The following is a 26,772-nucleotide window of genomic DNA, read 5'->3' as shown; positions in this document are numbered from 1 at the left end:
GCTGTCCCTTTTGTTGTCGGACTTGGGCAAACTTTTCCCCCCCCAAGGTCCGCCGGGAGGGCTGCAGGGGCCGCGGCGGCGGGGAGGAGGAGGAGGAGGGCGGGAGCGGTGTCCGGCGGAGCGGGGAGCGCGAGCCAGGCTGCACCGGCGGGGGGTGGCGGAGGAGGAGAAGGACGCGCACATGGACGAGACGGGACGGGGAAGGAGAACGGGAGGCTGCATGCGTCGTCTCCCCTCTACCCAGCCCCCACAAACAGCTCTCCCTCGCCCCTCTTTTCTTCTACAGGGGGGCACAGGAAGAGGAGGCCTCTCCCTCTGTCTCTTCCCCCTTCCCTCGGGACATGCCCCGCCGCGGGAATGACGTAGTTTCGCCTCGGGGGTGGTTCAGGTTAAACGCGAACAGCTGCAAAAAGAGACAAAGTCGCCCCCCCAATCCCCGTCCCGGCCCCATTCCTGCCCTTCCGTAATCCCGTGCAGGGATTTCCTTGGGGTCTGGAGAGGCGACAGTCGCTCCTCGGGCTGCTGGCGGGGCTGCGGGTTGGGTGGGGGTAAGGCTGGTGTTTGTGTCCCCAGCTGCGTGGGGAGGCCGTGGGCGGGCGGCTGGGGCGGTGCAGCGGCGGGAGGAACCGTCCGGCCAGGCGGGGGACAACGCCGGGCGGGGGTCGGCCCGGGTCGGGGTACCGGTGCTCGGCCCTGGGCCAGCCTAGCGGGCATGCCCGGATCTGGAGCCCGGCTGCCCGGTGCCGGCAGAGCGCTGGGCCCCTCGCTGACCCACGCTCCGCCCCAGGCACGGAGCCTGCCCTTTGCTTTCCCTTCGCAATCCCATTTTTGAGTGGACGGGAGGATCCCCTGAAAGCACAAATAAACGGAGCCGGCACTCTGCCTGCAGCATCCGTGGAGAGAGGGGCCAGAGTCTCGACTTCGTACCGATGTGGAGTTAGGGCTGCATGTGTTAGACTTTCTCTTCGTTGCTGCTGCCTCTGGTCTGCCCGATTCCTCAGCTAGCTGAAGCCGAGTTCTTGCTATTTCCTGCGTAGCTTAGAAAACTCGGTTGCATGACCAAGGCTGTCAGAACATCACCTCAGGGCCTCTTGTTAGGCCTTTTCAAACCGTCTGTAATTATTAGAACTGTCATTTAGAGAAAAAGCAAAACAAAAACTGACCACTTTCTGTTGGCATCATCCTTCTATATTTTTAGTTGGAACTCTGTGCAGGTGTGTATTATTTATTACTTATTCTGTCAGAAATCTATTGGAAAAGATGCCCTTCCTATTTCAGGGTGCACCTTCTCTGTACATATTGCCTCATTTTTTTAAGAATGGTTCAGATGACCTGAAGCGTGGCTTGTTCTATCCTTCTAGAAGGAACACAGAACATGGATGTATTGTGAGAGACTCTCCATGGTTTAAGTTCCATTCCTGAGAACTCCCAGTCTGCAAGGAAATGCCTGACTTTAAGGGATTTTTACCTCTTCAAAATATTTTAATGTGCTATCTTACAAATATGTAAGTACATCCCTGCAAGACTGGAGATATGCTGGAACTTCTGTAGTGTTAAAGCATCTGCGAAGTTTGGAATGCTATAATAGATCCTTTGTCTGTGAAATAATTTTGCTGTGGAGTTAAATTCTTGCTCTATCTGTGGTGGTATCAGGAGTGGTTTTATTTATGTGGCTTGAAATAATGATAAACTTATTTTAAGTATGGGTTATACTTGACTCCTTTCACTGAAGCAAGACAAAGTGATTGTTGCATTTGTTACTTCCTTGAAGGGAGGAATAGTTTGCCTGTGCAAACTATTCAGGAACAAGATGGTTATGACAGTGGCGTGTTTCTGTATGAATATATTGTTAAAAGTGGTTTTCTCTCCTTTTTTTTTTTTTTTTTTTGACAAAGCAGAAAGAAACTTCACTCTTTGTGATGCTCAGAAGGAGATCTAATAGCAAGGTTTAGTTTAATGTTAGATCAGTTTTTTTCGTAAACATACTCTATTGTATGAAAGCAACCTGCCATATTGAGGTAGAGAACAATAACTAGCTTTAAATTCCTTCTTAGAAAAAAAGCTATTCTGTGTAACTTTATTGCTCCTCATTCTAAGAAATCCTAATCTTTCTTTATGTCTTTAGTTCAAGAGCTATTGAACATTCAAAATGTTTGTGTTTTTTAGGGTCACAGTTTTGTATGGGAGAGGTTATGGCTCAGCCAGCCATGTCCTGGGGGCACCAACAGCAGCACAGACAGTGCTCATGGGAGGGGATTCTCCCCCTCTGCTCTGCTCTGCTCAGACCCCACCTGGAGTTCTGTGTCCAGTTCTGGAGAGCCCAACATCAGAAGGACACAGAGCTCCTGGAAGGTGTCCAGAGGAGCCACTGAAATGCTCAGAGGGCTGAGCAGCTCCCTGGGAAGCCAGGCTGAGAGATTGGGGTTGTTCAGCCTGGAGAAGAGGAGGCTCCCAGGTGAGCTCAGAGCAACCTCCCAATATCTGAAGGGGCTACAAGAAAGCTGGGGGAGGGCTTTGTGCATGGGGGGGTAGGGAGAGGACAAGGGAAATGGGTTAAAACTTGAAGAGGGGAGATTTAGGTTGGACATTAGATAGAAATTCGTTCCTGTGAGGGTGGTGAGACTCTGTCCCAGGTTGCCCAGGGAAGCTGTGGCTGCCCCATCCCTGGCAGAGCTGAAGGCCAGGTTGGATGGGGCCCTGAGCAACCTGGGCTGGTGGGAGGCCCATGTCAGGAGGGTTGGAGCTGGATGATCTTTAAGGTCCCTTCCAACCCAAACCATTCTATGATTTTAATTTTTTTTTTTTTTTTTTTTTTTTTTTTTTTTTTTTTTTTTTTATTTTCTATGAAAAAAAAAAGCTCTGGAAGGCAGTAGCTGTTATTTTCTTCTCAAGACCTTTGTGAAGGACTCAACCTGAGTCTCAAGGGAAGAATGACAGTAGAATAAGCATCCCTTCCCAGTTTACAGCACTGGCTAGCCATGTTCCAACTCTGCTATGCCCAACGGAGTCAGCATTATGAGGCATGTGGATTATTTTCCTTTATCACTGTATTGCTTTCAAAAAGAAGCGTCCAACAACACTGCAAATTTTGTAGGGCAGGAGCAAATAATTAGGATATTGACTGGGGACAATGGCTGGCCAAAGCCTTATCCTGTTTGGATGCTTGAGACTTTCTAAAGAAATGAAAGATGGGTGTTCTCCTGATAGTCCACAGCTGGGACTTTTGAACTAGAAAAAATACTTCTAGTGAGTCCTACCCTGATTGTTAGGCCATGGGAAGTCTCAAGAAAAAGGATATTTTGAGCAGTTCCTGGCATTTTTGTTGATTAAACAGTTGTGGTGAGAGGAGGAGAGAAAATGGTAAATATATTCCACAAAGTATTGTTCAGCATAGATGTTTTTTAGTAGTTCATGGACTAACAATTCTTCTGGTTCTTTCTCTCTCATTAAAATCAGAATACAGAGCCCACCAGCATTTTATCTCTGTAGTTTCTGCTTATAAAGCACAAATAGTATGCTTTTAGAAGTGAAGGACTTGGGAGGTGCTGGTTGATAAGAAGCTCAAGATGAGCCAGCAGTGTGTGCTTACATCCCAGAAAGCCAACCTGGGCTGCATCAAAAGAAGCATGGCCAGCAGGCCGAGGGAGGAGATTCTGCTCCTCTACTCTCTTTGTTCTTGTGAGACCCCATCTGGAGAAGTGTGTCAGTTCTGGAGCCCCCAAAACACAAAGGACATGAAGCTGTTGGTGTGAGTCCTGAAGAGGCCATGAAGATGACCAGAGGGCTGGAGCAGCTCTTTTATGAAGCCAGGCTGAGAGAGTTGGGGTTGTTTAGCCTGGAGAGCAGAAGACTCCAGGCAAACTCTATAGTGGCTGCCCAGTATCTGAAAGGAACCTACAAGAGAGCTGGGGAGGGGCGTTTTACAAGGGCATGTAGTGATAAGACAAGGGATTATGGTTTTAAACTGGAATGGGGTAGATGTAGGTTGGACATAAACTTTTCAGTGTGAGGATGGTGAGACACTGGAACAGGTTTCCCAGGGAAGTTGTGGATGCCCCTCCTTGGAAGTGTTGAAGGCCAGGTTGGATGGAACTTTGAGCAACCTCATCTGGTGTCCCTGCCCATGCAGGGAGGTTAGAACTGGATGAGCTTTAAGGTTCCTTCCAACTGAAACCGTTTTAGTATGCTATGATCTGTTAAACCACAAAATTCTACAGAGACGCTCCAAAGAGTATGAAGTGTGGGTGATGAGTTGGTTAGGGTGTTGAGGGTTTGTGTAATAAACAGGATTTTTAATTTAGCTGTTGTTTCCTTTATTCTTGCTTGACTCATTCTTTACCTGTCAACACAGGCAGTTGTAAGGTGTCATTTTGTCTTGATGTTAAATCTATGGACGACTTTTGCAGGGATGCCAGTAAATTGACACGTACTTGATTTGAATTGGTTCATTTGCTCTGGATAATTAAAAGGCTAAATCAACTGAAATATATAACTGAAATATAAATGGCATAAACAGGAAATATTTTTTTACTGAGAGGCTTGTTAGACATTGGAATGGCCCAGGACAATGGTGGAGTCACCATCCCTGGAGGCATTTAAAAGCCATTTGGACTGTGTCCTTAAGGACATGGTTTAGTAGTTCACTGTGGTGTTAGTCAAAGGCTGGACTGCATCATCTTGGATTCTGTGAAACCACTTTTAAACCAATAGTTTGTACGCATGTTTTGTATTAGGTGAGGAAAAGGGGACAGTCTGTTGGGAGAAGGAATTTCTTGACTCTGAATCAGAGAATGTCGGAGATTGCAAGGGATCTTTTAAGAACATCTAGTCCAACACTCCTGCCAGAGCAGGTTCACTTGGGGCAGGTTGCACAGGATGTCATCCAGGCAGGTTTTGAATGTCTCCAGACAGACTCCACTACCTCTCCAGGTAGTCTGTTCCACTGCTCTGCCGCCCTCAGACTAAATAAGTTCCTCCTCATGTTTAGATGGAACTTCCTGAGCTGAAGTTTGAGACTGTTACCTCTTGTCCTGTCACTGGGAACCACTGAAAAAACACTGGCCCCATCCTCCTGACAACCACCCTTTAAATATTTATAGGTATTGATAAAATTCCCCCTCAATCTCCTCTGGACTAACAAGACCCAAGTCCCTCAGCCTTTCCTCATAAGAGATATTCTAGTCCCCTGATCATCTTTGTAGCCCTTTGCTGCACCCTCTCCATCAGTTCCCTGTCCTTCTGGGACTGAGGAGCCCAGAAGTGGGCACAGTATTCCAGATGGGGCCTCCCCAGGCCAGAGGAGGAGGAGAACCTGCCCTGCCCTGCTTGCCATGCTCTTCTTGATGCACCCCAGGATGCTGTTGGCCTTCTTGGACACAAAGGCACATTGCTGGTTCATGGTCATCCTGTTGTCCCACCAGGACTCCCAGGTCTTCTTCCAGCCCCTAACCTATACTGATCCATGGGGGGTTATTCCTTCTGAGGTGCAGTCCACTTCCCCCTGTTGAATTTCATCAGGGGTCTCTCTGCCCAATCCCCCAGCCTGTGCAGGTGATGCTGGATGGCAGCACAGCATTCTGGTGTCAGTCACCCCTCTCAGATTTGTGTCATCAGCAAACCTGCCGAACACTCTATCCATTCATCCAGGTCATTGCTAGGTATGTTGAACAGGACTGGACCCAGTACTTACTGCTGGAGAACACCCCTTTTTACTGCCCTCCAGCTAGGCTCTGTGTTACCAGTTACAACCCTCTGAGCTCTATCTCTGGGCCAGCTTTCAGTCCACCCCACTGTCCATTCATCTGTCCATCCATCATTCACACTTCCTAAGCTTGCCTGTGAGGATGCTGTGGGAGATGGTGTCAAAAGTCTTGCTGAAATAAAGACAGACAGCATCCCCTGTCCTCCCCTCATCTGGCCATCCAGTCATGCCATTGTAGAAGGCTATTTTGTTAGTCAGACGTGACTTCTTGAGGAATCCGTGTACTTCTGATAACCTTCTTATCCTCCATGTGCTTTGAGATGATGTCCAGAATGGGCTTTTGCATCATCTTTCCAGGGATGGAGGTGAGGCTGATCAGCCTGTAGTTTCCTGGGTCTTTCTTGCCATTTTTGAAGACTGGAGTGACACTGTCTTTCTTGCAGTCCTCACCTGTTCTCTGGGACCTTTCAAAGATGATGGAGAGTTGCCCAGCAATGACTTCTGGCAGCTCTCTCAGCACTCACAGGTGTATCCCACTAGGACTTGTGGAAATCCAGTTTGATTAATTGATCTCTAACCACTCTCCAACAAAACAAACCCAACTCCAAACCACCCTCCTATTTTTGGGAGCTTGAAGAGACTGCCTGCTGTTCCCTTAGTGGCTCACCTAACATGGTGTACCTATGACAGAATTGGTAAAACTGAAGGGAGAAGCTGCAGCTTGTTTGCTCCCATTCTAGCACACGGATTGCTGCTTGGCATTCAGCCTGTTTCACTGTGGGGAGAAGATGAGCAGGTGGAAGTACTTAATGCTGCTAACCTCTGTTCCATATTCTCTCTCAGCTTGCATAGTCAGAATTAAAGTCTTAATTGTTCTCTTCAAGGATTTAAGTGATCTAGGATTCCTTTAACATGGGGATTGCCACCTTGACACATCCAGCCCTTCTTCCTGCTACAGTCATTACAACTCAGGGAAAAATACTCTGGTTGCTGATTCCTCAGGGGGTGGAACCTGGCATCTGGAGATATAGCACATCTGGTGCTGGTCCTCAGGCAGAATTCAGCCAGCTTAAAGTTTATTGCATTTGGGGAATGATGCAAGTAACTTGTTTTCTCTGAACAATAGTTACGAGATCTTTGTAAGCACTGGCCTTTCGCTTGGTTAATCTTAGATTCCCCTGATGAAGTCTGTGTGCAATGAAAAAGGACGTGGAGCCATAAGTAGGTGGGATGTCTTGTTTGACTGAACAACAAGAAAAGTCATGATTTGCTTGGGAGCACTCTCTGTAAGACAGGTATACTCAAATCTGTGTGCTAGAATGGGGTACAAATTTGTTCTTTTCATTTTTGCTGTTTGCTTTTAATCAGTTCTAAATTCTTCATCTCTTTAGGTCCCTGGCCATTAAATGGGAGGAAGCTGCTTTATACATTCTTTCCTAAACTCATTTGGAGACTTTTGCAGCCATTTCTTTTTTATGTATTTTCATTTTATAAAGAAAAAACTTGGTCTGTGTTGGAAACTCAAGTTACTTCTGGTCTCTCTTCCCTGCTGTGTCAATGTCATTGCTGTTGCAAACCATTGTTTTGACAGGAAATCATCATTGTCTCAATACAGCTTCACAGCAATTGAGAAATTGTGTCAGAGCTCATGAGAAGCCTTTGCATGGTTTCTGGATGCTTGAGCATCAACAGGCATGTAGATGGGTCTCAGGGATGTCCTGGTTCCCCGGGACAGAATCCTAGTGCAGCCATGGAAGGCAGGAGCCTGTTAGGAGACCTGAGTCAGCTGGGAGCTGAAGGGAGGGCAGCTGAGGAAAGCTGGCTCCAGGTATAACCCACACCCCTTACCTCATGCTTCTTGTAAAAGGGGAGGTATGCTGAGACTGAAAAGTTCTGTTTACTGGGGCTCCTCCTTCTTGGCCTGCTGCTCCTGCAGAATAGGTTGAGTGTTAAGTTATAAACTTGGTGTTTGCATTAGTTTTGTTATTTCATGAAATCCATTTATAATTCAACCCACAGGGCTTCTCTCCCTGATTCGCCTGCTCATCTGGAGAGTAGTCATGGGGTGAGAGAGCAAACTGCTTTAGTTTAGCCCCATATATGGGCTAAATGAAGAGATAAAAATATAACTTGCCAGCTGCTGTGCTCTGAGTTACAGCTGCATGCAATGTTTTCTCATATATAACTTGTCTGCTACTTTATTGTGAGGCAGAAGCAATATCCTGAGTTCTACAAAAAACTTAATTTTCTCCAGGAACTAGAATTTGGATACCTTTCATTTTTAAACTGAAGTGTTTCTATGCAAGGATAGACCAATCAAGCAAAATGGGAGATGGGCAAGTGTTATGTGCACTCACTTAAGACTGCAAGAAGAAATCAACACCAGTTTGTTATTATGAAGTCTGAACTAATGCGAGCTGTTTATAAAAAGGATTGAACTTTTCAGAGTTATCTTCCTATTTAAACATCAGCAGGACATTAGGAACAGATTACTCTGAGTATTTGAGTAAGTTCTGTTTGGTTAGTGTGCTTGGCAACAGAATCATTTTGGTCAGAACCAGAGCCTTTAAGATAACTAAGCCCAACCACTACCTGATTTTACTGGTGCTAAGCAAGTTCTGAAACACCACATCTACATGGCTTTTAAATGTCTTCAGGGATTCTGATTCAATATGTCCCTGGGTGGCTTATTTCAGTGTTTAATAATTCTTTCAGTGAGGATATTTCTTCTGATATCTAATCCAAATGTCCCCTGGCACCTCTTGAGACCTCATTTCCTCTTGTCCTGTCACTTGTCACTAGGGAGAAGAGACCAGCCCCAACCTGGCTACAACCTCGTGTCAGGGAGCTGTAGAAAGTGATAAGGTCTCCCCTCAGCCTCCTTTTCTTCAGGCAAAACAACCCCAGTTCCCTCAGCCTTGTCTAATGAGGCTTTTTCTCCAGATGCTTCACCAGCTTTGTTGCCCTGCTCTGGACCAGCTTCAGCACCTCAAGTGTTTTTATTGTGCTGGGGGGCCCAAAACTGGACACAGCACGCAAGGTGAGGCCTCACCAGTGCTGAGTACAGGGGGACAATCACTTCCCTCTCTCTTCCTACTGGCCACACTGTTTTTGAGACAAGCCAGGATGCTCCTGGCCTTCCTAGCTGACTGTGCTCAGGCACTGTCATGGTAACTGAACATTGCATCTTTTTTGGCAGATCAGTCTCCTCCCTGCCTCCCCTGAAACAGCAGACTGAAAGACCTTGCTAGCACACCAGCCTTCAAATATTTGTGTCCTGGCCCGAGGCTTATTTCTGTCAAGTCTGGTTTTGTGCCCTTCACCCTTTCAGTCTAGTGTAAAGCTCTCTCAATGAGCCCTGATGGCTTTTGCACCAGGATCTTTTGATCCCTGTGAGACAGGTATAACCCATCTCTTGCCAGTAGGCCTGTTGTCATGTAAACCAACCCATGGTCAAAGAACCCAAAGTCCTACAGGTAACATTAGTCCAAGAGCCAGGGGTGATTTGCTGGCTCTCTCTGTTTCTTCCCTCATCAGTCACCACAACTGGAGGGATAAAGGAGAAGACCATAGCTTTCTTTAAACGGGACCCCAGAAAAGCAGCAGAGTTCCCTAGGAAGTGGGTCCTGTCTGCATTAAGAATAGAAGACCTCAAAAAATGCCAGCGTGCATGCTGGGCAATCAGCAAAACCAAACAACAGGCAAATTTTGTCACCAACAGCTATAAATACAGCTCCTCTCACCAGTGCTGTGCTTGCTTCATGTCTGTCCTCTGCCTCCTCTCTCAGGCTGCTAGGGATGCTCATCAAGAACCATTTTATGAACTCATCCCAATTATTAAGTGAATTGTCCTTCAGCTTCGACATGAGGAACCAGTTTCTCCCTTCTGCAGCAGCAGGAGCCCTGCCTGCTGCCCATGACCATCCCATTGATCATTTGTGGCAGACAAATAGTTTTGGCTTAGGCTCTGAAAAAGGCAGGAGAAAGGGCATTGAGAAAATGAGTCATCATCAGAAAGAGCATCCCTGTAGATCAACATTCACACAGAGAAAGCAAACCTGAGAGAAGTGAAAGGAAAACCAATGTGTCATTAGTACGTAGAAGTGAGTGTGTGTTGGTGAGTAGAAATTTCGATTGAAGTGGCAAGCATCCCTCAGCTTCTGCCAGTGCAAATCAAATCAGCAAAATTATGTTCATGTGAAGGGAGGCTTCAGTTTCAGCTGTGGTTCTGTTATGCCAAATACAGCCCTACCTGCTGCCCATGACCATCTCTTCCTATCAAACGATGGACCTAAATCAACAAGGGAGGCAAGACTGAGAGATCATTTAGCAGGCACTTAATTTCCTTGTAGCAATTTCTGACTCTGAACAGGTGTCAGACAAGGGACTGGTCCTGTCTGAGATCTCACCTCTTCATCAACTGCTTTTCTTCCTAGCTGACATGAAGATAGTTCCTAAGGGTAGGAATATGACCCAGGTACAGCACCCTCAAGAAAACCCTACAATGAATTATGGTCCTGCTATCTGAACAGGAAAAAGGGAGAAGTCAAAAAGAATTGTTCCCCTTGTCTACATTACTCTCCCCAGATAATAACACCAACACCCAAAGTGATTTCAAGTACAATGGCTTCAAGGCACAGTCCAGCTCCAAGTGTGGCATGCAAGCTCTGTCTCCCTAAATGGGTGACATTGGTGTCACCTGGCTCCAGCTGCAGCCACCCCCCAACAGAAGTGTTCCAGAAACTGTTGTGCATAGTCTCAGCTTCTAATTCCAGGTCCTGTCCCTCACACCTGCTTGCCTTAAAGAAGGTCTGAAGGTGAATCCAGAGTTGGACTAGATGCAAGTGATGAAGCAGCATAAACTGCTCTACACCACAGTGCCTCAGCTCTGATGTTCTGTGGTGTCCTTGGACAATTACTGCATGAGATGAAGTTCTTATTTTGAAAGTTTCAACTTAAGTACTTTTAAAATTGTTTGGTGTAATTCCATGTCAAGTCTTGTTTCTTATTAATTGTATATGTGTGTTTAACATATATATATATATGTTATATATAAAACATAAACATGTAAATATAAACATCCTCTCCACTCTAGGGTTGTATACAGGAAAGAAATAATGTTGTAATCAGTGGAGCAGATGAGGTATTACATGCCCTAATTTCTTCCAAGTAAAGAATAAGAAGGTTTGTTTTTCACATGTTGCTAGCATAGAGGAATAAAGGTGCATAATTTTACTTTATATTTTCAGGACACACTTACTGAGTAGTAGTAGATGAATATTGACTTCTAGTTATTGGCTGCTCAGTGACTATTGTAAAATGAGTTGGTCTCATTCTTGCTGAGTCAGTAACGTATCACACAGTGCTGCTCTACATTGCAAGCAGTAGTCACAGCAAAGGAGACAATAAACTTGAACTGTCCTGAAAAGTGGGTTGGTTTCTGTCACTGAAATGAGGTCTGTTTGTGGCAAGGCTGCCCCGTGTTGCTCATAATTAATGACATGAACAGAGTTGTCGATTTGAGGTCCACATTTTAAAGGAGAGAAAAATCTTTATTTTCATTTGAATCTTCTTTAGTTAAGTACACTAGGTATGCTTGGTTAAAGGAGTTACCTGTTTCTTCTTTGTACTACTTTTATTGTAACATTACAATGCTTTCTGGGGCTAGAAAGTGAAGGTTTCCCTAACTCTGAGCAAGTATTTGGTTAAAGGATGAGGTGCCTGAGTTTAATACAGAAGTGAAGGGTTTCTAAGAGCTGTGATTCAAGCTTCTTCAGTGTGGGTTATTGTTTTTCATTTTGTTATTGTTTGGCACTTTTTTTTTTTAGTTGCTTTTTAGAAAAATGCTGTTTTCATAAAAACCTTTGGTTTACATCTAGTAAACACTGAGGGAGAAAGATTCCTACTCTGAAAATCCTGAGTAATGTCTTCATTGTAGAAACAGGTGTGATTTTTACACTGCTATTGCAATCCCGATGTAAAAATCCTGATAGTTACTGAAACTCTGTGCAGATGATGAAATCTCAGGTGTGGAGTGAATAATGGCACTGGCTTTTTACTTGATGTTAAAGTTTCTGTTTCTCTGCTCTATCTCAATGTAATAATAGCATCTTCCTCTTTAGCAATGAAGACACAGCCAAATAGTGCAGATGAAGGGTGAAAGAAACTGATAAGTTATAATCAGATTAATGTGTGTCACACATTTGCTTGATTTAGTTTTGTTTTAGTATAAACAAATGTACTTAGACCTCTGATGTTGCTTCTGTGTGTAATGCTAATAAGCTTCTTCCCTTCCACAGCAATAAGGGGCAGGTTTTGGACAAAATTAAAAAATATAAAAGCCATGGATGTATTTTGTTACCTGTGTTCTGTAAATAACATTAGAATTTGTATATTTTAATTTTTATGTGGGAAAAATATCTGCATTCTTGTTTTTCTGTTCACCCTTCCATCAGTGTGTTGCTTAAATTTGTGGCCCTCTGATTTTGGAAATTTGCTATGTGTCTTTTGATTCCCAAAACTGGAAGCTAGGATTTTCTTTGAACTGTCATTTGTGTCTTCTGTTCCCTTTTGCCTTTTTACTTCTGCATTTGTACCACTTCCACTGTAGCATAGCCCTGGTCTTATTTCTCTTGGCACTTAGATTTGCAAAAATTGGAACAAAGAGAAGATGGAAAAACACTTGGTCACACTTCTCAAGATGTGTTGTGTATCAGGAGTCAAGTTCCTTATTTTCAGTACACCTCATCTAGGCTTCCAAAGCAATAGGAGAGTTGGGGTGCCTGAGATCATTCCTAAACCATTTGCAATAGTAGGATAGATGCTTTTTTAATTCTATTAAAATTTTGTTGTAAGGTAGCTTGGCATTATTAAAAGTTTGCGAGTTTAAGACATCAGGGAGGAAACATTGGCTATGGTTCCACCCAGCACATTGGGTTCTTGTCTTGTTGCTGCTGTGTATCTTGCCCATGAGCAGGACCCTTAGCCCTGATCTTCTGTGGGTTTTCTTTCTTACTTTCCCTTGTGTATCTGGAGAGCAAGTTTTTCAGTTGTGACAGTCCTTCACAATGTTTCCACACTGTGTCTTTCAGGCTGCAGATCTCAAATCTGGCTTCAAGGTGTTACCATAATATGGATTGCAATAGCTCATATTGTGTAGCTTGTGGTTTGTTTTTTTCCCTCCATGTAGTTCCTTTGTAAGGGAACAGATTGACTTCCTTCTGATTTTGGACCCCTCTTACGAGGAACTGAAAGCTTATTCGGCATTTCCTTTCTCATTTGGGAAAGGCAGATAGGTGGTGGATTAAAACAATAATTAGGTTTGGCTGTTAATACAGGTGGGGAAGCCCTGTACAGAGGAAAACTGAAGAATTAAGTCACAGTGAATTCAGAAGAAAATAAAAACGTTTCTTCACTTCAACTGCTGCTGAAGTTCTACTATGTCTCCTATTTTGTGTTTCTGCAATATGACAATATTTGACAATGATGTTTCACCTTCTCTTGTGTTTGCATTGCAAACAGTTCTTACACCTGTAGGGTGTCCTTAAACTCACATGAATATTTCAGAAGGTAAATAAGCCTAGTAATTTTTTGTAGCTCTACATGGAGTTATTTTGAAATCTTAAGTTTGTGAGTTTGTGGGTGCCTAAGTATATGCTTCAAGTTTAGAAACATCATAGAGTGGTTTGGATTGGAAGGGCAGGGACACCTCTGATCAGACCAGTTTGCTCAACATCCTATCCAACCTGGCCCTGAAGTCTTCCAGAGTTAGGGCATCTACGGCCCCTCTGGATAACTTGTGCTGGTGTCTCACCACCCTCACACTAAATTATTTCTTCTAATATCTAACCTAAATCCACCCTCTTCCGTTTAAAATTGTAACCCCTTACCTTTATAAAAAGTCCCTCCCCAGCTTTCCTGCCACGTCCCCTTCAAGTCCTGGAAGGCTGCTAGAAGGTCTTCTTAGAACCTTCTCTTCTCCAGGCTGAACAACCCCAGCTCTCTCAGCCTGGCTTCATAGGAAGTGCTCCAGCCCTCTGATCATCTTCATGGCCTCCTCTGGACTCACACCAACAGCTCCATATCCTTTTTTTGTGGGCGCTCCAGACCTGGACACAGTTCTTCAGGTGGGGTCTCAGGTAGAGGTGAAGAATCATCTCCTTTGACCTGCTGGTCATGCTTCTTTTGTTGCAGCCCAGAATATGCTTGGCTGTTGGGGCTGCTGGCTCATGTTGAGCTTCTCATCAACTAACACTCCTGAGTCCTCCTCAGGGCTGTTGTCAATCCACTTTCTGCCCAGCCTATAATTGTCCTTGGGATTGCCCCAACCCATGAGCAGGACCTTTCACTCAGCCTTACCGAATTTCATAAGGCTGGCAGTATATGAATAAAGCAAACTTTGTTGTCATGTAATTTTTTAAGCACAGAGCCACCTATAAAGCTCTTTCCCTTGAGCATCATGTGTGCAAGACACAGCACCACAGAGACAGTGCTGTGCGAGTCTGCATCCAGGCTGTGTTCTGGTTGCAGCTGAGCTGGGCAAAGAAGTTCCCTCACTACTTTTTTTTTTTTCTTAATTTTAAAAAAAATTAATCTGTTTGCTTTTTTAAACTGAGATAATTTTGACAGTATCGGGTCAAGGAAAGAAACTAGATTGTGCTGTCATGCTTGCAGATAGCAAGGCACCAAAACATCTGTCAGATAGGGGATGGGAATCAACAGGTAACAGGGGGTATAGGCAGGAATAGGGGTTGTGGTGGAATAAAATTACACCAGACTCAGCTTCAGGCAGAAGAAAACACATCTAACACAGCCAGTTAAAAGGGCATTTTTAAATCAAGCTCCCTCCTAACACAGTGTAGCTGGAGCTTGATTTACATGAAGTTTATGGTTTGGCATGGAATACTGTGTTTGTCAGAGGACTGTGTATTACATTCTGCACTGCCCTGGTAGTTCAGAAAACCCCTTCAGCTATTTTGTATTTTGCAGTTTTAAAACCTTCCCTCAGTGCAAAGCATCACCAGTTCCTTAATAATATTTTTAGTATCCTTTTTGGGACCTTCATCCTCGATTACATATCACACTATCACATTTCTACATATCACACTATTATGCAAACACCAGAATTCAACAGACAGAGAGGTGAGTGACCTATTAATAATCATGAGGTTGTACAGAGCAGTAATTAAGTCATCTGCAAAAACAACAGACCCAAAAATGTTCAACAGCTACGATTAACTCATCTTTTAAGGCCCCAAATTTCATAGGCTCATTGAATGGTTTGTGTTTGAAGGGACCTTAAGGATCATCCAGTTCCAACCCCCTGCCATGGACACCTCCCACCAGCCCAGGTTGCTCCAAGCCCCATCCAGCCTGGACTTGGACACCGCCAGGGATGGGGCAGCCACAGCTTCCCTGGGCAACCTGTTCCAGTGTCTCACCACCCTCATAGGAAAGAATTTCTTCCCAATGTCTAACCTAAATCTCCCCTCTTCAAGTTTGAAATCATTTCCCCTTGTCCTTGGTTGACACGTTGGAGGGAAGGGATGCCATCCAGAGGGACCTTTGTAGAATTGAGAGGTGGGCCCATGCCAATCTTATGAAGTTCAAAAATGCCAAGTGCAAAGTCCTGCAAATGGGCTGGGGCAATCCCAAGGACAAATAGAGCCTGAGCGGAGAGTGGATTGAGAATAGCCCTGTCGAGAAGGACTGTTGTTGGTTGATGAGAAGCTCAACAAGATGTAGCAATGTGTGCTTGTAGCCCAGAAAGCCTTCTGTGTCTTGGGCGGCATCAAAAGAAGCGTGGCCGGCAGGTCACAGGAGGTGAGACTTTGCTTTTGTGAGATCCTACCTGGAGTACTGTTTCCAGTTCTGGGGCCTCCCAACACAGCAAGGACGCAGAATTGTTGGAGAGAGTCCAGAGGAGAGCCACAAAAATGGTCAGAGAGCTGAAGCACATCTATGCTACGAAGATAGGCTGAGAGGGTTGGGATTGCTCAGCCTGGCAAAAAGGAGTCTCTAGGGAGATCTTGCGGCAGCCTTTCCAGTACATAAATGGGACCTGCAGGAAAGCCACACAGGGGCTTTTTACAAGTGCATGTAGTGATGGGATAAGGGGTGTGGAATTAAAGAATAAAGTAATTTGTCAGAAGATAAACCTCCCTGTATTCCAGCTGGTCCTTAGGTATCAGAGTGGCAGGGTTTAGATTCTGAGTGGGATCCTGTTTGGTGTTAATAGTCACTCTGTACATAGAGACGTTTGGGTGAGGGATTGGGAGCTCGGGTTGTGATCTTCTTGATCTTCCAATAAGACTGGACAAATCCATCTGGTCAATGTGTGGCTCTGAGAGTGGGGCAAGCGGAAAAATTTGGGATTCTTTGATCATGGGATGATCTACTCAACACTTGGGGTGCCAGTATGGGACAGGAAGCAGAGGGGGAAAAGAGTTCTAGCACAAGAGTTAGTGGAGCTTGTTGGTAGAGCTTTAAACTAGCATGGAAGTAGGTAGGGGACAACACCAGGGCTGCCAGTGTTGAACAAAGGGATAGTCTGAAGAAATTTGAGGAAACAAGCACTAATGGGATGGCTCCTTCTGCTTTGCAAGGTGTTGGCCACAGTGCACCACAACATAGCACACCTGAAGTGTTTCTACACTAATGTGGGCTGCATGAGGAATAAACAAGGTGAGCTTGAGGTCCTGGCTCAATCCCAGAGATTTGACATTACTGGCATAAGTGAAACCTGGTGGGATGAGTCCTGTGATTGGAGCACCCTGTTGGATGGGTGCAGACTCTTCAGGAGAGAGAGGCAGGGCAGAAGTGGCAGAGTGGCTTTGTATGTAATGGAAGGGCTGGAGTGTATGGAGCTCACAGTTGCTAATGGAGAGCCTCTGGGTAACAATCACAGGACAAACAAATAATGTGGATATCCTTGTGGGAATATGCTACAGACCTGCTGGCCAGGATGAGGATGCCAATGACCTGTTCTTTGAGGAACCATGGGACACTTCTAAGTCACCTGCCTTTGTTCTTATGGGAGACTTCAGCTTGCCAGAAATAACTGGGAACAACATACAGCTAGCCAACCTGGGCTAGAAGATTTGTAAGCCATCTGGATAACAGGTCATAAGGGAGCCAGCTCAGAAGAATGCCCTCCTTGGTCTGCTGTGGTCGACAGAGAGGATCTCATGAGTGAAGTGGAGATCAGAGGTTGTCTCAGCCACAGTGACCATGAGACAATTGAGTTCAAAATCTCTGTTGGGGAAAACTGCCAGCAAAACTTCAACACTTGGCATGAGGAGAGCAGATTTCAGGTTGCTCAGGGAGCATCTGAGTCAAGTCACCTGGGAAAATATTTTTGCAGGTGCTGAGGTTCAAGAGTGCTGGTAACTCCTTAAACATCACCTCCTCAGGGCACAGGGACAAGCAATTCCAAAATCAGGTGACATGGGAAGAATACAGAAATGCTGCTAACTACTGTAGGAAGAAAATTTGAGTGGCCAAAGCTTAACTGGAGCTGAAACTGGCTGGAAGTGTGGGGGAAAGGAAAAAAAATTCAAATATATTAATTTCAAATATGTGAGCAGCAAAGGGCAGTGCAGAAAAACATGGGTCCTGTGCAGAATAAGGACAATCACCTCTCCAACAGGAATCTAGACAAAGTAGAGGTATTTAATGCATTATTTGCCTCTGTCTTCAAAACTTATGATGGATCAAGGGTGCAGTGATGATCAGCCCTTAGCTGACCCTGAACTTGTATGGGATCTGCTGCTACTCTTAGATCCCTACAAGTCCATGGGGCCTGATGGCATTCATCCAAGAATCCTCAAAGAGCTAGGCATCTCTGGATTATTTCTGTGAGGTCCTGGCAATCTGGAGAGATCCCAGTCAACTGGAAGCTGGCTAACGTTGTTCCAGTATTCAAGAAAGGTGAGAAGGACCCTGGAAACTACAGGTCAGTCAGTATAACTTGAGTGCCTGGTAAAATTATGGAAAAGATTATTCTGGAGGTATTGAAAAACACCTGGAGGAGAATGCAGTCACTGGTCACATCCAGCACGGCTTCATGAAGGGAAAGTCCTGCTTGTCAAACTTAATTTCCTTTTGTGACAGGGTGACCCACTGAGTTGATCAGCCAGTGGATATAATATTTCTGGGCTTCAGGAAAGCTTTTGATACTGTCTCTCACAGTGTCCTCTTGGACAAAATGTCCAGGATACAGCTGGACAATCATAGTATATGATGGGTGAGCAACTCACTCACAGGTCGAGTGGAGAGTGACAGTGCACCATCAGGCTGGTCACTGGTCACTGGTTGGGTCCCACAGGGCTCCATCCTTGTCCCAGTCCTCTTAAAACATCTTCATCAATGACTTGGACATAGGACTGGAAGGAATTTTAAACAAGTTAGTGGATGATACAAGACTGGGATGAGTGGTTGACTTCCTCGAGGGCAAGCAGGTCCTGCAGAGAGACCTGGACAGATGAGAGAGATGGGCAATTACCAACCAATGGCAGATGAACATGGGCAAGTTCTGAATTCTGTGCCTATAACAGGGCAACCCTGGTGTCAAATACAGCCTGGGGAAGGTGGGACTGGAGAGCAGTGTGGCAGAGAGGGACCTGGGGGTCCTGGTTGATGTCAAACTGTCCATGAGCCAGCATTGTCCCATGGCAGTGAGGAGGTTCCAGCCATGCCCTGGGGTGCATCAAGCAGAGCATCACCAGCAGGTCAGGGGAGGGGATTGTCCTAGTCTGCACTGGTACAGCCTCACCTGGAGTCCTGTGTGCAGTTTGGGGCACTGCAGTACAGAAAAGACATCAAGGTGTTGGGAAGCATCCAAAGGGAGAGCAGTGAGGATGGGGAAGGGTCTGGAAGGGATGAGTTATGAGGAGCATCTGCGGGCACTTGGATTGTTCAGTCTGGAGAAAAGGAGGCTGAGGGGTGAGCTCACTGCAGTGTGGGGCTTCCTCACGAGTGGTAGAGATTTCTTCAGTCCTGATTTCTTCAGTCCTGTGACCAGAGACAGGACTCAAGGATATGGCAGGAAGCTGAACCAGGGGAGGTTTAGGTTAGATCTCAGGAAAAGGTTCTTCACCCAGGGGGCAGCTGAGCAGTGGAACAGCTCCCCAGGGCATTGGTCACAGCACCAAAGCTGCCTGAGCTCAAGAAGCCTTTGGATGATGCTCTGGGGCACATGGTGTGATTCTGGGGGTGCCCACAGACAACAGGAGTTGGACTTGATCCTGATGGGTGCCTTTCCAACTCAGTGTATTCTGTGATTCTCTGATACATTGCACTCTAACGATTCCGGATTCACAACTCAGGCTGCACTGTCCTCTGGTCACACTGAACATGAGCTGTCACAGCCACATTGAAAGACTTTGGTCGTGTTCAATGGGAACTCTCATGTCTAGAGTTCAATGAATGGTGTAATTTATGAAAGCAGTGGGTGCACAAGTTCTTTTGCATTGCAGGTGATAAATTCACTGTCTGCAAAGTATGTACAAATACCTAGTGTGATACAGCTAGGCTACAAACACATTAAGTGACTCTATAGAGGTTTCTAAGATTTCCAGTGAGGCTATTGGTATAGTCAAGTACTTGAATCTTACCCAGAGGCGTGTCTGTGTGGGGTAAGAGAGGCTCAGCCAGTCAACTGATCCTACAGGTCAGGGGTATGGAGTCTTCCCTGTGGTGGTATTTTCCTTGGCAACCTTCTCCCCTTAAACCATTTTATACTTTTTTATCTTACAGCTGGAGCTTGAGTGACTCTAGTCACACACACACACCTTTATCACGATGGGTGCAAATTTGCCTTGCTTTGCTTTTAAAGCTCTAGACTAGAGAAAACTCAGAGTGCAAGCTTAGTGAGGGATGGCTGCACCTTGGAGGCAGGTAAATTTTGGGATGGAGTTGTGTTTTGGTATTATAATGAAATTACAAGGAACAAAGTTCACCTAAAGGATGGTGCTTTGTCTAAAGGTGACAAACTGTTGGTCCAGGGTATCAAATATGCAGCTTATTGGCTCCATGGTACCTTTGAACCCCATTGCTAGGATAGAGCCTGGCTGCAGAGTCTCCACGCTGCTCCACCTTCCATGCAGTTTCTTTTAGAATTAGCACACCAAGTTCTCCTGATGTTGACAACATCTAGAGTTGCCTAAGGAATTACCATGGTACAAACTCTGCACATGAGCTGCATTCCACCCCGCTTCAATGCTGTACCTTTCCTTAAAATGTGAATATAAGTTTAATTTCTCATTTCTAAATCATCTCCTGTAATTGATGCACAAAGGGGAAGAGAGTAGATTTAGGTGTCTAACCATGCAGGGTGGTTGGAACTAGATGATCTTTAAAGGTGCCTTGAAACCCAAACAGTGCTCTGTTTTTATGATCCTATGAAACCCTCATCAGTTCCTTCCCATATTGCCACCCCACAAACATCCATTCTGAGCTCAGCTATTTCAGTGCAACATAGACACACAATCCAATAAGGAGTTCATCTACAGTCCATCACCTTGCAGAGAGGGTAACAGGGTGCACTTTGCAAACATTGTGCACACCAACACCAGTGCTCATGTTATGTTGAAGCCATTTATTTTGTAAGCTGCACATCAGAATCAGTTGATGTAAAGATGCTCTCTGAGCAGGCAATAAAAAAATGTTTCACTTAACCAGCCAGGATGTGTAAGAGGCTGAGTAGAGAAGTGAAGTATTTGTTCTTTGGTATTTGAACAGCTATGGGTAACACAAGTCTGAAACAACTGTCTTTTGAAGTTGGTGATTTTAGATTCTCTGTAGCAGCAGCTGCCAGTGAAAGGGACCAGAATCCAGAATGCAGAGTTTAGAGTGTTTAAGAAAGCAACTTCCCTTTCCTGCTGAATATATAAAAGTTGCATTAAAAAAGTAAAATAAACTTTTGTACATCTGTGGTATTTGTATATGCCATATTCACTTGTTGCCTATCAGACTGTATTTTTTAGTTGTGCTTGATTTTAGGAGGCAGGTTTGACTAAACTTTTTATTACTTTCCTTTCTCTCCCATGAATGAATCTCTCTTTTTTTTACCTTATTTTCTGCAACTTTAGGGTTCCAGTAGTGTCTGTGTTCTTGCATGTGATCTTCCTCCTGCAACCAGCTCTTGTCTCTCTCTTGGCGTTACTATATGAAAAATGGGGATAATGCCCAAACAGGTGACAATATGGGGATTAACTTCCTTCTCTAAAAGTTTGGAAGAGCCTTACACTTCACATCAAAGATCTGAGCCTCCTTATGCTCTGGAAGAGTTAGAGGTGGACAAAAGGGATCACCTTGTGCTCTGTAACTGGTTTCTCTTATTAATTTATGGCTGCTAGGAACCTACCTACATGGTTTTGTTTCTGCATAGCAGCTATTTTTAGGTATAGAAAGCCGAGGCATGCATGCTCCATATCCTGTCTTAAGAGTTTCCATAAGACTGTACACCCTTGAGTGCAGAAGTTTTGACATGCTTGTTTTTTACCATCTTGTGTGCCTGCTGCAGGGGTGGGGGGTTGTTTTTGTTCCTTGGTAATGAATGTTTTTGTGGTTTGGAACATTGACTGCTGCAAGAATTATATGCTATTCTAGCTGTCCAGCAGTGCAGATGGCTTAACCACAGAGGTCCCCTATGCATTTGTCCTGTTAAGAAATGAAATAATATTTAAAATGTAAGTTATTGCACATACTGTAATTTTGGATTACTATTTTAGCTTGTATGCTTATTAAAATGAGATCTTAATTTTATGTTGTGTACCAGGCTCCAAAGATCCTTGGTCACTTACCTTAAAAGCACAGTTAAACCTCTCCATGACCTTTAGCCTAGTTAACTGGTTTACAAATTGCTAAGTAAGACTTTTCTCTGTGCTATGCACAGGATTTGTGTGTGCTCTGCACTTCTGGCACTTTCAAGATGCCTCAGTACTCTCTCTGCACATACCTCAGTGTTATCATGTCTCTATTTCAACTTGAAGGGGAAAGAGACAAAATGTAAGCAGCAAGCAGTAGTATAAATGCAACATTTCTGAACACTCTTGTTTAGCTTAGAACTGTTGCAGCTTTGCAGCTAACCAGCAGCTGATGAAAAGTGCTCTGTTGATTGTAATTCAAGTTCATCTCAGTCCTAATATGTAAATGAGTTGAGAGCTGTCAAACTGGTTTTCAGAACTATTACTGAAACTAATAACAAATGCCATATATTGCAATTTTAAGTTGTCTGTCTGACATCACTTTGCTGGGGCTAACAGGTGCCCCTCAGCCTGTAGGTGGCATTGGTACAATTAAAACAAAAAACAAGAAGGTTACTGGCTGAATTCACAAGCCAGACAGTGGCCCATTTGGATAAAAGGTGGCTACAGCTGGGCAAACAGCAATAGACTTGTGTTATTTCAGAGCTTATATTTTTAAGAGAAGTGAACAGGAGGCAGAGAAAAAGAATTATTACTGCCTTTCTGTGTATGTTGAAATGCAGAGGAGTCTGAACCTCAGTGCATTTTTAAAAGTGCATTTTGGTATCACTTATGATTGTGATAGGAGATGATAGCAAGGGAACTATGGTAGTCATGCTAAAACTGATACTGTTTATAGTGGTCAACCAAATGAATTATATATAACATGTATAAATCCTCCAGGCTGTACAAGATAGCTTTCCCAGTGCAGGTAAAACAAATAACATTCAGTAATTAGACACAGACAAGAAACAGAAGATTTTCTCAAGAGCATTCAAGAGATTGAGAGCAAAGCTGGAACCCATGCTTGATACCCAATCAGCTTGATAGGAGTGTTTTGTTTTCCATTTAATAGACTGATGAGAATGTCTATTTTCACAGTGCTGTGCAATTAATCTATATGTAGATAGCTCCATTATCAAGTCAAGATTTTCCAGTAGGCAGAAAACCAGTGGAAGACTGCTTTTTTTTTGGGGAATAGAAATATTGTCTTTCTAGAATGAAATATTGTTGATCAAAAGTACTGCGTGATCCAAATGAGATTGTAAACTTCTTGCAGCTTAGGGTGTTACCTGTTAGGAGTTCATTTGATACTTCATGGGATTTCAGGTTGTTTAGGTTCTTCCTTTGCTTTGCCAAAGGATTGTGAACTCCATCTATGTACAGGGGTTTTAAATATTGCCTATTATGGAAAAATATGAACTGTTCCGATTTTACTGGAAAAGAATGCAGCTGGGGGGGAGTGTTTTGTTTAGTTTTTTTGTAACTACATTAAAATGTCTTCCTTTCAACTGGGTAGAAATAGACAGCTTATAAACAGTTTGTCCTCCACACTGGTAATTTATCGTGTTACTATTTATTCTTCTCTCTTTTTAAAACAGAAACTTGTGTTTCAGTTTTCAACCAATACACATTTGTTGGGAGCATTGCAGATCAAAATATGACCAGACACTAAGTGCTCCTTTGAGAATCTCCTAACCTAAGCATGGAATAACTTCTCAGGCAAGGGATTTTGCCTCTTGCTGTGTAACAGATTTAATCAAAGTGGATGGTAGGTTTTGTGGGCCTCCCCATCCCTCTATCCCTTTCCTTTGAAACTGCTGTTACTGACCTTCCCATTTGCCTTGTCAGGAGCTGTGCAGTAACAAATGCACCAAGGGTGAGGGTACTCAGGGCCTTTGAGCCCCGTTCAGGATTGAGAAGACAGCATGACTTGGAAGAAGATCTGTTTGCATGTGCTTGGAAATTAACTGCTGGTTCTACATAAACATGGGATCCACAGTAAACAAACTTGCACCGGGTGTTGGTGGGATAATCTTGATTCCCTAGGATGGTTTATGGATAGCACAGTAAATTAAGTCCCTGATCAATGCCTTATATTTTGTTGCTTTTTGAGCTTTCCTTGTTTGTTATTCTAAAACCTTAAAAACCTTGTTATAATCACATACAGTATGAATTTGTCTTTAGAGTTGCCAAGATGTTCAGTTTAGCAATCCTGTGAAACTCTATGCTATGCATCTATTCCTCTAGGAAGGAATTTGCTGTTTTGGTTGCCTCATTCAAGTTTACTGCTTATTAACCAGGGAAGTTGGAATTCTGAGAAGTTTTGCGAGTTTTTTGTGGGACATCTTGGAGGTTGTTGAAGCTTCAGGGTTGTTGCTTTGCCTGCTAGTTAGTAAGTGGTTACATTCTGACCTGATCTGATAAATTCAATGCCATGGAAACAAAGTATTTAACTACTTTTCTGACTTGTGGATTATTTTTAAAGCCTGTGTTTCTTACGCACTGTTCAGTAGTGTTGAGAACCAGTTACTTGTATTGGCCACTAGTCTTTTCTTTTTTATTCATACCAATAGTGCTCCAGAAGGGCTCTGCAAGTTTTTTATAACTGGACTGAATAAAATAGGCTGGGGGGAAGAACAGAGGATTGAGTATGGTTTTCAAAATCCAAGTTCTGCCATACCTCTTCTATTTTTTTCTAAATGAAACTGAATACTTATTTGGTCTTAAAGGGGAAAAGAACTCTGGCCATTCTCAATAATCAATCCTTTTACGTGGGTGTATAAATGCAGCAAAATTTGAACACAATTGCAAGAGGGGCAGTGTGATTTCCCTGCTGGGTGTTCATAGCCGTCACAAGGTGGGTGCACTTCAATCAGGACAAGTCTGAAGCACAGAAGTGACAGAAAACACAGTGGTTAATCTGTTATCTCTATGCTGTTGGCCTACTGTGTGCATCAGTGAGCAAGAAATCTCTTGGAAGGGATAGGGAGCTGGGATAATACTGATACTGATTGAATTAGACATTGTTCATGTCTGATCTTCAGTTAAGAAGCTGTTGAGTTCCTCTGCTATTGATTAGAGCTGATATTTCATGTTATTTCCTCCTTTGTAGTAGCACTAATAATGGCTTCAGCATGGAAGATGAAAATCTTTCTGTTTTTTGTTAATCAAAATATGTTTTTGGAAGAATCTGTCTATATTCCTCAGAACATGTTTTTGGGACAATAATTAAAAAAAGTTTTACATAGACTTTTCAAGGCTTTGATCTTTGGCTAGGTATGTGGCTGTTTTTGCAATGCAATGTGCAGACCTCAAGGAGTGCTCTCCCCTAGAGAACTTGTGACTTAAACAGAGCCTGCTAAGAGCAAACTTTCCGAGTGTTCAAATGGTTTGGTATGGTGCCACCTAAGTAGACATGGTTATGGGGAACCAATGAATTGCAGAGAAGAAAACATAAATTCTGCATTCTAGACAATTTTTCTTCTGTTTTCAACAGCTAATCTGTCAGGCTTGCATTGTATTCTTCATAGTGTTTTTAAAAATGACAAGAGGAAGGCTAAGCAAGGATGGAAATGAGATGGGAGTGATTCTGAGACTTTTATTTCCTAACAGACGATTCTCAAGCTGCATAAACTTTCTTGAGTTAAACATTGCAGAAAACAAAGATACTACATTTTCAGTAAAACATTCATGATAACAACTGTCAGTGTTTTTGGTGTCCAAGATCCTCAGTAAAGCTGCCAGCTTTTGCTTATTTCTTACAACAGCATAGTCTTCCTCCAAAAAGAAACATAAAAGCTCTCTCTCCTGACTTGGGGTAAAAAAAGGGCAGTGCAGAATAATAATAAAAAGGCTGAATTTTTATGCATGTTATTAGCTTCATCTGAAGCTGAGATGTAGATGCCAGCTGTGGTCCTTGGCCTGCGCATAAATACATCAGGTGTTGTGAGAAGTGTGCTTCACTTTGGCTCATGCACTGGCACACTCTGCAGTGAGCAGGTAGCTGGAACCAGGGTGCACGAAGTCATCTTTGAACACGAGGAGCTGAGGCAGGAAGGCTTTCAGACCCTGAGACGGATCTGTTCCCTCCTATCCCTGCCCATCCCCTCCCAAGGTCATGCAGACCATCAGCCCCTCCTCTCTTTCCCCTACTCCTTGTTTTGCTGCTGTTCCCTCTGCTCCTTTGGCATCAGCTCCTCAGCACCCACACCCATATATATATTTGTATACATTTGTATTTTTGTTCCTTATCCCACGTATTATTGCGTTTCCCTTATGCTAGTAAATCTATATCCAATTGTTTTCAGTTTCCAACTTCAAGTCTCCAGTCTTTATTCCCCTTTTATCTTCCCTTTGTTGGGGGTGGGGTATAGAGAGTAATTCTGTCCTTAGGTCTGTGGTCCATCCAAGCTGCTAAGCTGTAACACATGGAAGGGGCAGTAGCATGTGGCAGGGCTGCCAGAATAGCAGGGCTGCAACTCAGACCTTGTATAAACTATCTTCTTTTAAAAGTGCAAGGTGAACTGAATCATAAAGGCAATATGAAGAGCTAGTTCTCATATAACAGACATTTGAAACTAAAGATATTCCTATCACATGCTTGAAGCTGTGGAAGATGAAATAACATATGTGCCATCAGCCAAGGTCATGTCATTGTCCAACTGAACCTCGCACACAAGGGATCTAAAACTTGTTTAGATATCTCTGGAATATCTCTATGTCTGACATTTTGGTATGTCTTTAAGCTTCCCACCCCTTTTAAATGTGTCATAAACTACCCCCTCTTTCAAACCCTGTTACTTGTCATTATGAGCACTTCAGCCTCCACCATCCTCTCAGAGCTTCAAACAGCAAGGACCTTTCTCCTTTTGCTCTGACTGCCTCTTCTAACTAACTTCCCACAAACTTCCACAACCCACACCATTGTTTTCCTTCACACTTTTCCTTGAATTCCTCTCTCACTGTGGTGCAGAAGAGAAGATTGTAGTTCTGCACCTCTGTCACAGTCATTGCCATCTAGGAGGGCAAAGGGTGGAGCATTCTGGGGAGTTGTGTCTGGCACTGTTAGCGACTGACCTGCTACTAAAAGACATCAGAAGTTGACTTTGTGTTTTTATTACTTCATCTTGATGAACTAAGCTTTTAAATGATGAAGGTTTAATTTGCTCTAAACCCAGGTTTATGTCTTCCTGGAAGGTATTGTTGAAGGGCCTGTTTGAATCTTTTACTACATTGAAGATACTATCTGTGCCCCATAGATAGAGAACTAGGCCTGCTCTTCCTTCTGTCTTCTTTGTCTGACAAAGAAGAGGGTTTTGGGTA

General features: G+C 43.9%; 1 protein-coding gene across 1 annotated transcript in view; it reads left to right on the top strand.

Annotated features, from left to right (window-relative positions):
• LRP5 (LDL receptor related protein 5) overlaps positions 1 to 26,772 on the top strand; it is a 134,064-nt gene that overhangs the window by 255 nt on the left and 107,037 nt on the right.

The sequence above is a fragment of the Heliangelus exortis genome, chromosome 18 (genome assembly GCF_036169615.1).
Source record: "Heliangelus exortis chromosome 18, bHelExo1.hap1, whole genome shotgun sequence".
NCBI classification, from domain to species: Eukaryota; Metazoa; Chordata; class Aves; order Apodiformes; family Trochilidae; genus Heliangelus; species Heliangelus exortis.
The sequence above is the reverse complement of the archived record's forward strand: the minus strand, read 5'-3'. Positions and strand labels throughout refer to the sequence as shown.